General features: G+C 46.9%; 1 protein-coding gene across 3 annotated transcripts in view; it reads left to right on the plus strand.

Annotated features, from left to right (window-relative positions):
- The window catches only part of LOC146817848 (amine sulfotransferase-like), a 315,351-nt gene that overhangs the window by 177,033 nt on the left and 125,342 nt on the right, over positions 1 to 12,976 (plus strand). The gene's annotated exons all lie outside the window — the stretch shown is intronic.

Consider the following 12,976-nt stretch of genomic DNA (forward strand, 5'->3'; position numbering starts at 1 on the left):
GTTAGACCCACTTAATTACATCATTCACTCCCATGTGACGTATGTAGCCTCGCTGTGGGAGGGGGGGGTGGTGGCGCCCAACCACGGCTCTAGCGCAGGCCCCTGGGACCGGGAGGTTACATGTATTTACATGCGATCGGTGTGCCTGGCTCGCGTGAGCACGCACGCAACCTACCCCATCCTTCCGCATAACTGGGACCGGCTGACCAAACACGGGGGGGGCCTACCTCCCCCTGTGATAACCCGTGCTCGTGCCGCACCCCCCCGCGCGGGCCGCCGCCCGTCCCTTGTGGTGACCTGTATCGATGTCGGGGGCAAGCGCCATTCAAATGTCATTTATTTAATGTAAATTATATCGCGCGGGTATTAGACCGCTTTATCTGAGCACCAATGACATTCAGGCACGTTACCTGGGCATCGTATTCACCGTACAAAAGGGCGCAGTGCGAGCGCCTTCATTAGCATCGCATTTTCATTACCCAAGCCCCTGGAAGCCCCCGGGGCAGGTTGTTCGATTCTTTGTGCCTATTCATATAACATGTACTCGCCCCGAAGGTTATTGGGACTCTTCTGACCCTGTGTTTAAACCCATACAGGCACGGGGGGATTAAGTGATTTGCCCAGGACACAAGATGTGGCACGACCTCAAAGCTCGATTAAATACACGTGAACCGGGTATGAACCAGCGACCCGGGATATATATATATATATTTTTTAAAATGAGCGAGCGCGAACTCGCAAAGGTGTCTGAGCGTTGTACTTGAGCACCCGTTGCGCACAAACTGCCATTCATTAAGTGAGGCACAAGGTCCGACACCCAGGTTGTGGCCGCGGCCGCGAGGCTCAACCCCCCCGCCTGGCCGCACCCGCGTGGCCGACGGACCCCATTCGCACTGTGCCTCGAAGCCCTGCCGTCCCTCACACTTGGCGGTGGCGCAGCCGACGGGTCAATACCAAGAAAGCCCCCCCCCCGGCACACTTCGGAGCCCGCGGGGGGCGGGGTTGGAGGGTGCGAGTGAACAGCTTGTGGCCCCGCCCGCACAAATCGTCCGGTGTCACACCACAAGCCGCGGCTCTATTACCCAGGTCCCAGTGATTTGTGGGTTTACCCTTTGTAATAACGTACTCATGGGCAGGTGCATACCTGCGAGGTAATTTATGTGACTCTTCCCCTTTCTTAAAATGGTGGAGAGTGAGACCCTCTCCTATACCGAGGAGTACATTAACCAGCTGCTACAAGATCCGAGGAACCTATTCCTCTCTTCAGACACCCCTAACATTGACTTTACACTTAATGATAAAGTTGCGAAACTTGAACGTTTAGAAAAGAAGTTAATTCGTACTAAACTTCACGGTCACTTACTTACCAAATACCTTCAGGCTAACATAATACCTGTTGGTTTGCAGATTAAAATTGAACCAGCAATCTTTGTTGATATCCCCAAATTCAAGGAAGGTTTTAGTTTTATAGCCAATAATGCCTCACGACATTGGATGGTACTAGGGGTGGAAACAGCGGCAGAACAGGTTCAACTGTTGTCGAGAGAGATCGCTACCCTAAAACAGGAAATAGCGGGTGACGCCACTTTGATCAATGCAAAAAGTGCCCTGGAAAATCTTGGCAAATCCTTAAAAGACTTTGAGACTACAACTCAGAACAAAAAGTTGGATAAACTTTCCAAAGATATCAGATTCTACGACAAAAAGATCACTTATCCTTACCTCAACGAGGATTATTATAAACAAGATAATTCAGGCCGTTTCGTAGGGCGAGGCAGAGGAGCCTTCAGGGGAAGAAGGAACTACACCACTTTCTCTAACTCATCGGTGAGCTCGGATAGCGAACAGGAAGCTTCGGGCCAAGGCTACGACTACACCTACAAGGACAACTGGTATCCCCCTCAAGGATATCTTCCTTTTTTAGGGGAAGGCCAATGGAGACCACCGCGGGGCCGGGGCAACTGGCCAAGAGGACCATCGAGAGGCCAACAGAACCCAGGGAGCACGAACTGGGACAGAGGCAGGGGGGCGATCCCCAAACAGGTCCGTTTCCAACCAGAGAACCACGGGGAGATCTCCACCAGACGCAAAGTGTATCGGTGGTGAACTCTAATATCAACCCAGTAGTCAATATTTCCACATACTCTTTGAATACAGAGGAGCAATCCGTTCTTTCCAAAGGACTGTCATTTGTTCCTACAGCCCACCCCAATGCTTTCAACCTGAGAACTGAACTCCATGGTTTCTTTCGAAAGATCCGTCTGAGATATTTCTTTAAGAACTCCGATGATACTCCCTCTAAATCTATCACTGGACTTCGTTCTCCATCTAAGTTCGTACCGCCCACTCATACAATGAGTAACAGAATTCTGGCTTTTGAGAGCATGGTTCTAAGTGATGTCAACAACCTACTGTCAGCCTATAAACATACGATACCCAATACCAGCAAAGTTGAGAAAGCGGCCCTTCTGAGTCTCAAGAACAATAAGGACATTGTCATTAAGTCTGCCGACAAGGGTGGGGCAATAGTTGTTCAGGACACTACGACATACAAGTCTGAAATCATGAGACAGCTTCACGATGGTGTCAGCTATTCTTTACTTAAGTCTAACCCCACCAAGGATTTGGCGGAGGAAATACACCGCATTACTAGTGAGGCATTAGACTCTGGCTTTTTAAGCAATTTGGAATTTGATTATCTCAATCAGAGGAATCCACGCTTACCCACTATATACACCCTACCTAAGATACATAAGGACCTCCTTCACCCACCCGGCCGTCCCATTGTGTCCGGTTGTGGTTCATTACTAGAACCTCTCTGTAAATATATTGATTTCTTTCTAAAACCACTGGCTGAACAAACAACAACCTACCTACGTGATACCATGCAAGTAATTACTATCATTGATCAAAAATCTTTCAACCCCTCGGAACAATTACTTGTCACCTGTGACATCGTATCACTTTATACTAGTATCCCTCAGGAACCAGCTCTAAATGTGATGAGAGAAGTTTTGAATTCCAGACCTGCACCAATGAGGGTACCCACGGATTTCATCATTGCACTTCTTGCTATTGCAATGAAAAAGAATTTTTTCTACTTTCAAGGAAACTATTACATCCAAAAGAAGGGAGTAGCGATGGGAGCTGCATTCGCCCCAGATCTGGCGATATTGTATATGGACAATTTTGAACAACGTCATATCTTCGATAACAACAACCCCTTCTCTCGAAACATAGAACTATGGAAGAGATATATCGACGATATATTGCTAATCTGGAATGGCGATATAACCCAACTTAATGCATTTCACGAATGGTTGAACCAGTGTGATCGGGACATTCAGTTCACTATTCAGTCGGACCCCCGGGTGATACCATTCCTGGATCTAAAAATTTTCAGTGAAGATGAAAAGCTTTGTACGACCTTGTACCGAAAACCCACTGAACGGAACTCACTTCTAAGATACAGTAGTCACCACCCACGAGGCTTAAGAGATAACTTGCCGGTTGGCCAATTCCTACGAATCCGTAGAAATTGCACCAAGAGGTCTGATTACTTAATGGAATCTGAAGATCTGAGCATCAGACTTATTGCAAGGGGATACCCAAAGCGCCTGGTGAAAAAGGCCCAGAAGAGGGCGTGGTTCAATCCACGGGAAACCTTACTAACGGCGAAAGAACCTGCCGCCTTAGTCCATCAAAAAATGATTTGCGTCACTACCTTCTCCACTAGAAGCAACGCAGTGAAGAGGATAATAAATAAACACTGGAGTCTTGTGTCCACTGAAATTGATCAACCATCGTTACCCATGCATTCTTTCAAAAAAGGAATGAGTATTAAAGATCATGTTGTTCATTCTTTTCTTGAAGACCCAGTGGAACCAACGATACAGTCACTGTGGAACCTGCCACCGATTATAGGCCATTTCAAATGTGGATCCTGCAAGGCCTGTCCGACAACGATTCAAGCTAAAACTTTTGTATACAAACATCATGTTGTCACACTTGATTCCCACACCAACTGTAACTCTACTGACGTTATTTATGGGATCCTTTGTCCGTGTGGCCAACTGTACATTGGCCAGACACAACAGAAGGTTAAAGTGAGAATATTACAGCACCAAAGTAGAATAAGATGTCAGGTCATTGGGGCACCTCTAGTCGAACACTACAAACAGGTGGGACACCGCCCAGAACAAATGCAGTGGATTGTATTAGAAAAAACCAGATTGGGGCCAAGGGGAGGTGATATATCCTCTGTACTTACGGTCAGGGAGTGCAAATGGATGATTCGCTTTGATACAATTAACTCGGGTCTGAATGAGCAGGACCTTAGCAATGCCCAGCTAGCTATTTTAAACACCTAGGTACCCTGTTTTCCTGGGTTTCTTAGCCTTCTGCAAATCACCCTGATGCTGGGTTAAACCTCTTAGAGGGTTCCCCTTTAGGTCTGTGTACTCGCCCATTGTACATCTTTGTGTATTCCGCCCATGATCGATCTTTGTGTATATCTGGTGTTTTTCGACAACTACCTCAATTTTCTATAAATGTCTATTATGGTGAACCATGTTTTTAACATCTATGTCATTGTTCGGGGGTCAAAAACAACCTATCTGTCTATTTATACACTTAGTCTAATTTTGCTCACTTTACTGACTATGTTAAACGTCCGTCGATTTTATATTTACTTTACTTTTGTACCCTCCCTGGCAAGGTTCAGTTACTGCTGTCTAATTTACTGACCTAATAATTGAGTGTGTATCTGTTCTTTACCAATACAGGTTTTTGATACGATGTTGTCTTTAATTAGACCCAGACTTGCTATTCTGTATATGCCCCAATGTTTTGCTGTGACACTGTACATCTCAGGGGCTATTTTGGATTTAATTACTGATATGCACATGAACATTAAATTAGCAATTATGTGTACTTCTGCCCCCTGCTCCGCCATAATTTTGAAATTGTTTTGAGAAAGCAACTCCGGTTGTCTTTCTTCTAATACACCCCAGACTGCAGGCATCTAGCGTCTGCGCCGCGTCTAGCGTCACGCGGCGCGTCTGCCTATTTAGATGCACGATCGGTGCAGCTCTCTGTGACTTTCAAAGAACTACGAGGCGAGTCGGAGTTGCCGCGTCCTACGGTAAGGGTTAAACAACCCCCGCCCCCACTCCCCTGCTACTGTCTGCCTAGTGTCGAGACTTTTTCCACCTGTCCGGCTGCTCGCTAGTTCGGGCTATTTTGTAATTTAATTAACCTCCCGTTTTTACGCTGGCCATTGCACTAATCGCTTCTAGCCTCCGCTGGCTTTGTGTAGCATCACACAGTGGGGTTTGTGATTGAGCCTACCTGTTTTTACCCATTCAATTTGCTGGCCAGATACCTTATGTTAACTCTATTCATTTCTGCTGAACCCCTTTTCGTTAGGGGCTGATCAATAGCATACCTTGTAAAGCAATGTCGTCTGATGACATGGCGTGGTTTCTTGGCTCTTTTAGCTGTACTTCCTCTAGGCTGGGGTTTTTTAAGACTCTTTTTTAAGACTCTTGTTTAAGACTTTAGTTCTATTACTCCTCTGTTTTTACCTTTAGAGACTGGATTTTCCTGTGATTAATTCCATTGTCGCCTTTGATTATGAACCATGGCGTCTGATTCGGGAGATATTGCATTCCCCGATTCTTTCAAGACTGACAATTAAGTAAGTTCTCTTCCTTGTATTAACTTTTGAATCCAATATGTGCTTTTGTGGATCTCCACTCAGACACCTTATAATTCCTTTAGGTGTCACTCACTCTACCCCCTCTCTGGAGCTTCTCAGCCCTTGCGTCATTTGACGCCAAGAAGATACTGATCACCTGTTCATCCCTGTCTTGGGTAAATATGGCTACTTGTCCTATTTGGAGTCCCCTTGAATTATTCCAGTTCGGGATTTCGAATTTTTGTCATTAATTTATATATATATGTTTTTTAGGTGCCACTCCCCTTGTCACATTGCCTTTGTCCTGAAGAAGACCCCGTTAGTAAGGAGCTGACTTACCTACCTATGTCCAGGGGTCGAAACGTCGACAATACTTCTTTGCCAGTACTGTCAACAGTGTAATATACACTGTGCTTGTGCTTGTACATGGTTTTTGTAAATAACTCTGCTATTCATTTCAATGAATTTGACCTGGATGTTTTGGCTTGAAATTGTTTTGCCTTGCAATTAAATTGTGACGTGTTTATAATTTATATGTCACTTACCCCCCATTCCTCACTCAAATCACCATCCACTTCTTTCCCTTCCTTGGCACCCCGCACTATTTCATCAACGTCTACTGTATCTATTAGTAAATGTGTACTTTCCTAAAGTGTGATTAAATAACACTTTGGCAAGTTTTCTTTGCATTTCTTTTGCTTTTTTCTGTGATTGATCTTGTATTAGTTCTTTTTTATAACAAACAGTTTTGTATACCCTGGGACCCTCTCCCTTATACTGATTCATTAAGTGAGGCACAAGGTCCGACACCCAGGTTGTGGCCGCGGCCGCGAGGCTCAACCCCCCCGCCTGGCCGCACCCGCGTGGCCGACGGACCCCATTCGCACTGTGCCTCGAAGCCCTGCCGTCCCTCACACTTGGCGGTGGCGCAGCCGACGGGTCAATACCAAGAAAGCCCCCCCCCCGGCACACTTCGGAGCCCGCGGGGGGCGGGGTTGGAGGGTGCGAGTGAACAGCTTGTGGCCCCGCCCGCACAAATCGTCCGGTGTCACACCACAAGCCGCGGCAATGCTAACCCTTCCGAAGCCTAGCTCGATACGCGGGCTGGTGGAGGTGGGTGTACTGATTAACCGGGATCGCCGGCAAAGAAATCTAGATGAAAATCCACGACATTACACCTGTAACCTTGAGAGTAAGAGAACCGAGGATATTACTGCTCCCGCTCCCCCAACGTGCGCCCGCAGGCGCTCGACTACACTGCAGTTAAGTGGGTCATGCTCTACCACTGCTTAAACCGGGATCGCCGGCGAAAGAAAGATAATCGAGCAGAATCAAGGGACATGGAACCTGTAACCTTACGAGTAAGAGTCCCAGGCCTTACCCATTACCACAGTGACTCTCGGCACCAAACGTGCCCTACACGCTGGACCTTCCAACGGAGAACCGAGGAGAATAATGCTCCCGCTCCCCCACGGGCGCCCGCAGGCGCTTAACTACACTGCTCATCGCCGCCCAAATCAGCGCCGCACTACATACAAATTCGGCACCCGCTTTGATCTTGTGCCCCCTCCGCCCGTGGTCATCCAAGCCACAGGGCCCCGTCGACCTGGTACTGCCCAGGGACGGGGCCGGGGCGGAGTGGAAGCAACAAGACTCACCGTTAAGGGGACAGCGACGATGACCGATGCGGCGTGAAACCCGGGACACAGCGACGAGCAGCCAGCGACCGTTGCTGTGTAAAAGGCGAAGCGGGCGACAAAGAGGTCGCCAGGAGAGTGGGGGAAGGCTAAATAGCCTCCCCCTCACCCCAGGGCCAGGAAGTGACACGCCTTGCGTGTCACTTCCGGCCATCCCAAGGAGGGGGGCTCCGGACTGCGACCCCGCCCCCCCCGGTGAGGAGGGGAGGGGTGACCGGTGCCCCGGGGGCACTAAGGCACCGACCGCCGATGGGCCCCCTGCGGGGGCCGCGGTCAGCGGCAATTACCACAGAGCGCTGTACTCGAAGTCGTTGGACTTGACCCTTACGGGGCCCACCAGGGTGGCCGTGCACGTGTGGAAGGTGGCGACAGATTCACTGGGCTGGAAGGGGAAGCTTACCCTTGCCACTCCGTTGTTTGACTCCGATATTCTGGGAAAGCTTTGGCATACAAAAGGGTTTGAGCAGTGGGACCTAATCGGTATATCCAGGGTTGGAGACCTTGTGGTTAAGGGTAGGGTGAAGTCATTTGAGGAGCTGCAGAAGGAATATGAGCTAGGGAGCACGGAGTTCTTCCGATACGCTCAAGTGTGTCACGCCTTGCGGTCAGTCCTTGTAGAGGGGGAGACGGTGCCTGTGTCCTCTCCGTTGGAGGACCGTATTCTGGATGGCCATATGCCGGAGAGTACGATCTCTCTCATCTATAAGAAATTAATTAATGTTCGGGCGGATCTTCTTCTGGGGTTGCGCGATCAATGGACTAGGGATGGCCTCGAATTAGATGATGAGGATTGGCAGTATGCAGTCTCCTCTCCCAAAGAGGTCGCGATCCCTGCGCGCCTGCGGCTGGTGCAGCTTAAAATCCTCCATAGAGTTTACGTGACAGGGCCTAGGCTGGTCCGTATGGGTTTCTCTGAGGAGGGCTTATGTAAGAGAGGCTGTGGTATGGTGGGCACCTTCCTACATATTATTTGGGAATGCGGTGCGATCATGGAGTTCTGGAAGCGAATCCACGATGTGATGGGGGAGGTGACGGGCATCGTCATGCAGCCGGAGGCGCGGTGTTGCCTCCTGAATGTTTGGGGTCCTACTGACCACGACGCGGCACAGACTCAGTGGGTGACCCTAGGGAACATGACAGCTAAGCGTGACATTGCTCGCCTGTGGGGCTCTGCTGGGCCCCCTACATTGACAGCGTGGATGGAAAACATGGATTGGTGCATGTTTAGGGAGAAGACAGTCTATTGTGCTCGAGGGCGCCCCCGGAAATGGCACACCGTGTGGGGGCGATGGAACCAGTATAGAGGGGGCATATGCCTGCCCCCAGACCCCGATCCGCCTGAGGAGCAGCTCTCCCCTTAGCCTTCTTTCCGGCTTTGTAGTCTTCGCTGATATGTGTTTGCCTTCTTGAGTCTCTGCCTTCCCCTCCTTTCCCCTACTAAAGATCTGTGTCTGATGGACGAAATGGGGCTCGATCCCCCCTGATGGGAACCCTTTTTGTGCTTTAAGTACTTATCGCCTTGCTTGTGTGTGGGTTTGGGTGTGTGTTTATTTAAAACAGAACCTTTTGATTCTCCTGTCAGTCAAATGTGGACGCTCGCTTGTGTTGTGTTTCTAAAGCTGTCGTACCCCCGGGTTGTCGGCTGAATAGCTGTGTCCCTGACTTAACAGAATAAAGGCTTTAAAAAAAAAAAAAAAAAAGTGTTTCAAATCGTATAGTGGAGCATTGTCGAGTGGACTGTCATGAAGTGGAGTTTCATAGAGTGCAGTGGAGGAGACTGTCATAGTGTAGTGGCATTCAGTGGAGTGTCATAGAGAGACTTAGTGTAGAGTAGAGTGGCATAGAGGAGAGTGGCGTAGAATGGAGTTGCCACAAGTGGCCAAGAGTGGATTGACATGCAGTGGAGCAGCTTGGAGTGGAGTGGAGTGGCATAGAGTGGAATAGCATACAGTGGAGTGGCATAGAGTATATTAGCATACAGTTGAGCGGTGTAGAGCGGAGTAGCGAACAGTAGTGTGGAATACCGTACAGTGGAGTGACATAGAGTGGAGTACAGTAAAATGGAGTGACATAGAGTGGCATAGAGTTGAGTGGCATGGAGTGGGGTAGTGTAGAGAGGAGTGGCATATAGTGGAATGAGTACACTAGCGTGGAGTGGAGTGGCGTAGAGTCAAATAGCATAGAGCGGAGTAGTGTAGAGTGGAGTGGCGTACAGTCGAGTGGCATAGAATGGACTAGCGTAGAGGATCAAGATGGGTAAAAGGAAGGCGGGAAGTATTGTCACTGCTAGTGCACAAGTGGGTGGACAACAATCACTGATTAATTACCTAACAGGTGCAATGGGGGCAATTACGGAACAAATAAACTCTGTGGAGGAGACACTGACACTCTGCAAAAAAAAAAAAAGGGTAAAGCGGGTGTTCAAGCCATAGAAAACTCCAGGGTCAATACACATGGTGCGTCCCCAAATGGATCATGGAAGAAGGCAACTATTCCAGCACTTTCAAATTGGTGTGTCCATGAGTCTCCTGGGCACATCTCAGTGTGTGATTCAGATTGTGACTCACAACCGCCATCCAAGCGTCCTAGGAATCCTGAAGATCGGGGTGGGGTCCAAAATCGAATTTCCCCAACGAGCAAAAAAGCCACCTTAAAGAAAAGAAAAAATCTAAGTAAGCAGGTTAAAACTGATGTAGGCAAAAGGGTTGTATCCACTACGGTATCCTCTACGAATGCTCTGATAGAATGACAAGCGGCAGAGCTTAGTAAAATCCTAAAGGAATTAGATGAGTTGCATAGTTATGTAACCAATTCATTAACTAGATTGTCCGAGAGAGTGGGGGATATTAAGGTCATTTTAAATAGGAAAACAGGGTGTGGCAATAATAACACCAAACCCAATACAGAACCTTGCCACACAATAGCGCAACAATCTCAGGTGGATAACTCACGCCACCAAGCAGTTTCACAAGATAGTAGGATCTCTAATTCTTTGGCCAACCAGTCCCCCCGAACAAAATCTCTACCTCCCTCTTCCGCCACAAGATCAATAGCTAGGCACGAGGTTGTAAACTATCCAAGGGATCCCGCATTGCAACACAACAGGGCGAGAGGACACATGATACGGTCACCCTTAACAAAGGTGACCCTGACTAACAAAACTCTCGAACTACCCCCAGCAGCAATTCCCTATACAATAATTCTAGCTAACACTCCAGTCTTAAATATGCGAACGATCGAGACATGGGAGGCTTTACGCAACATAAACATATTTTGGCTGGGAGGAAAAACTGGATTGACATAAGCCTTCTTTGATAACTTTAAGATGGCTAGATGGGTACCCTGGGTGGGTCAAGATCCCAAATCACTTCATGGAGATTGTACTGTATTGACATTTCGCGACCCACTGTGGTGTAGACAGTTCTATCCAGGGCGGGGAATTCAAAAATAACGAACGCGGGCATCAACATCTTACCTTTAGGGTATTTCTATCAGCCTCATACTGTAAATCAATATACAGCCCGGTATGGGGGACCACAGGCTAATGCTGGAGGTCTTTATAACGTGCCAGTTTGTAATCGTTTTTATATTCTTCCCTCACTTGAGGACATTGATTGACTGACATTTACTAGATGTACCTTGTGCTCATGTGGAGAGCTGTGAAGTGAATGCCCTCTTTAATAATACAGACATTCAAAAGAGCCTTTGAAAAATTTGGCCGAGCGACCTGAGTGCCTCTGATTTAATTGGGGCCGCTGAATCTGTCATGGACACAAAGGGCATGAATACAAACTCTATAGAAACAAACAGGGATGATATTGTGGACACATCCAAAGAAGAATTAGGTGAAAGATCATCAATATGTAAGATACTTTTTTGGAAAGTTGCAGGACTGCAAACTAAAGTAGCAGATCCATATTGGTTAACCTTCATTGAAAGGTTTACCATACTGTGCCTACAAGAGAAATGGCTGGTGAATGAACTAAATATTAATGGGTATACAACCTTTCACACACCAGCGGTTAGATTGGATCATGGAAGAAATAAGGGCGGTCTATGTATTTATGTCTCTAACTCTGTTTGGGGGATCAAGATTACTCTTAAAATTTAAACATTTTATTACCAGATCTTATTACTATATGTGGACAAAAAGTATTATGTTGCTCTGGTAAATTTTTATAATAACATTCTTAAGGAGCAGATAGCCGCTGTCTTAACTAAATTATAGAAGGATCTCTCTAATTTACAGGATGAATTGATGCATGATATGGGTATTATCTGGGGAGGAGATTTTAACTATTTCTTGTGCCAGAACACTGGGTTGGGTATTTGTGGCTTAAGTAAAATAAGAGATGATGAGCAGTCGCATTTTACACACTCAATAACAGGGATCTGTTGAATTTGCTTGTTTTTCAGTTTGACCTGGGTTTTGTCAATGAATATTGTACTCCTCCACTTCCCTTTAGACCCATTTATAACGGTAGAGGTTCTAATACTATAATTGACTTTATCACAGTCTCAAACAGACACTCTAGCAAGGACCATAATTTTGCAACCTATTTCAACGCAATGAGCGATCACTCCCTCTTAAGCCTCGACTTTGACTTAGCAAGTCCTGTGATGGGCAGAAGGGATGTGACTGCCCAATACGATTTTAACATCGCCCTCAATAGAATCAACTGGTACTGCTTCAGCTGGTCAAAAGTAGATCCAAAAAGGTTTACTTAGCAACTTCTGGGCAAATTCAAAGGTGACTTCGCAGTTTGTCTTAGCGAAGAGGCCGTAAACAAAGAGGTCCTAAACGCATATCTTAATATATCGGAGGAGATTAAGAACTCATTAACTGTGGAACCAAAACAGAGACATCGAGAGGAACGGGGCTGGTTTGACCAGACCTGTACTAAGGCTCATACTAATTTGAAGAAAGTGCTCCACAAGCAGATTAGAAACCAAGCTGAAATAAAACAGGATAGAAAAGTTTATAAGCGCGCTCTTAAAGACCATAAGGAAAAACTTAGAGCGGACGCTTGGCAGGCTTTGCATGAAGCCTGCCTCTGGAGAGATAATAATAGTTTTTGGAAAGCTGTCAATGCCCCATTTTTAGCTTCAAATGAAATGCCCTCCATAGAAATAGCTTTAAATGAGTATACATGGGTACAGCATCTTACAGCCCTATACAATGATGATAACCAGGCTCACCCAGATGCTGACCGGGACAAGCCTGTTTCTAAAGCACAATATACTATGTTTCCTTTAGACATAAGTTTCTCCTTAGATGAGGTAGTGTGTGCTATTAACGCTAGCGTAGCGGCCAAAGCCCCAGGCCCGGATGGAGTCCCTGTAGACTTATATAAAGCCAATCTTCCGCTTTGGGCTCCATTATTAACTAATGTCTTAGGATCTTGTTGTCAACAGGGTCTTATTCCCACTTAATCTGATTCAGTTGTGATACCGATTTTCAAAAAGGGGATCGTAATGACCCTAAATGTTATCGTCCAATTTCCTTGTTGGATTCCTTCCTTTAAGTGATAGGGCGTGTTATTTTAAATAAGCTGCAGACATGGGCGGAAGATACTGATGT

Source organism: Triturus cristatus, chromosome 6 (assembly GCF_964204655.1).
Source record: "Triturus cristatus chromosome 6, aTriCri1.1, whole genome shotgun sequence".
Lineage (NCBI taxonomy): Eukaryota > Metazoa > Chordata > Amphibia > Caudata > Salamandridae > Triturus > Triturus cristatus.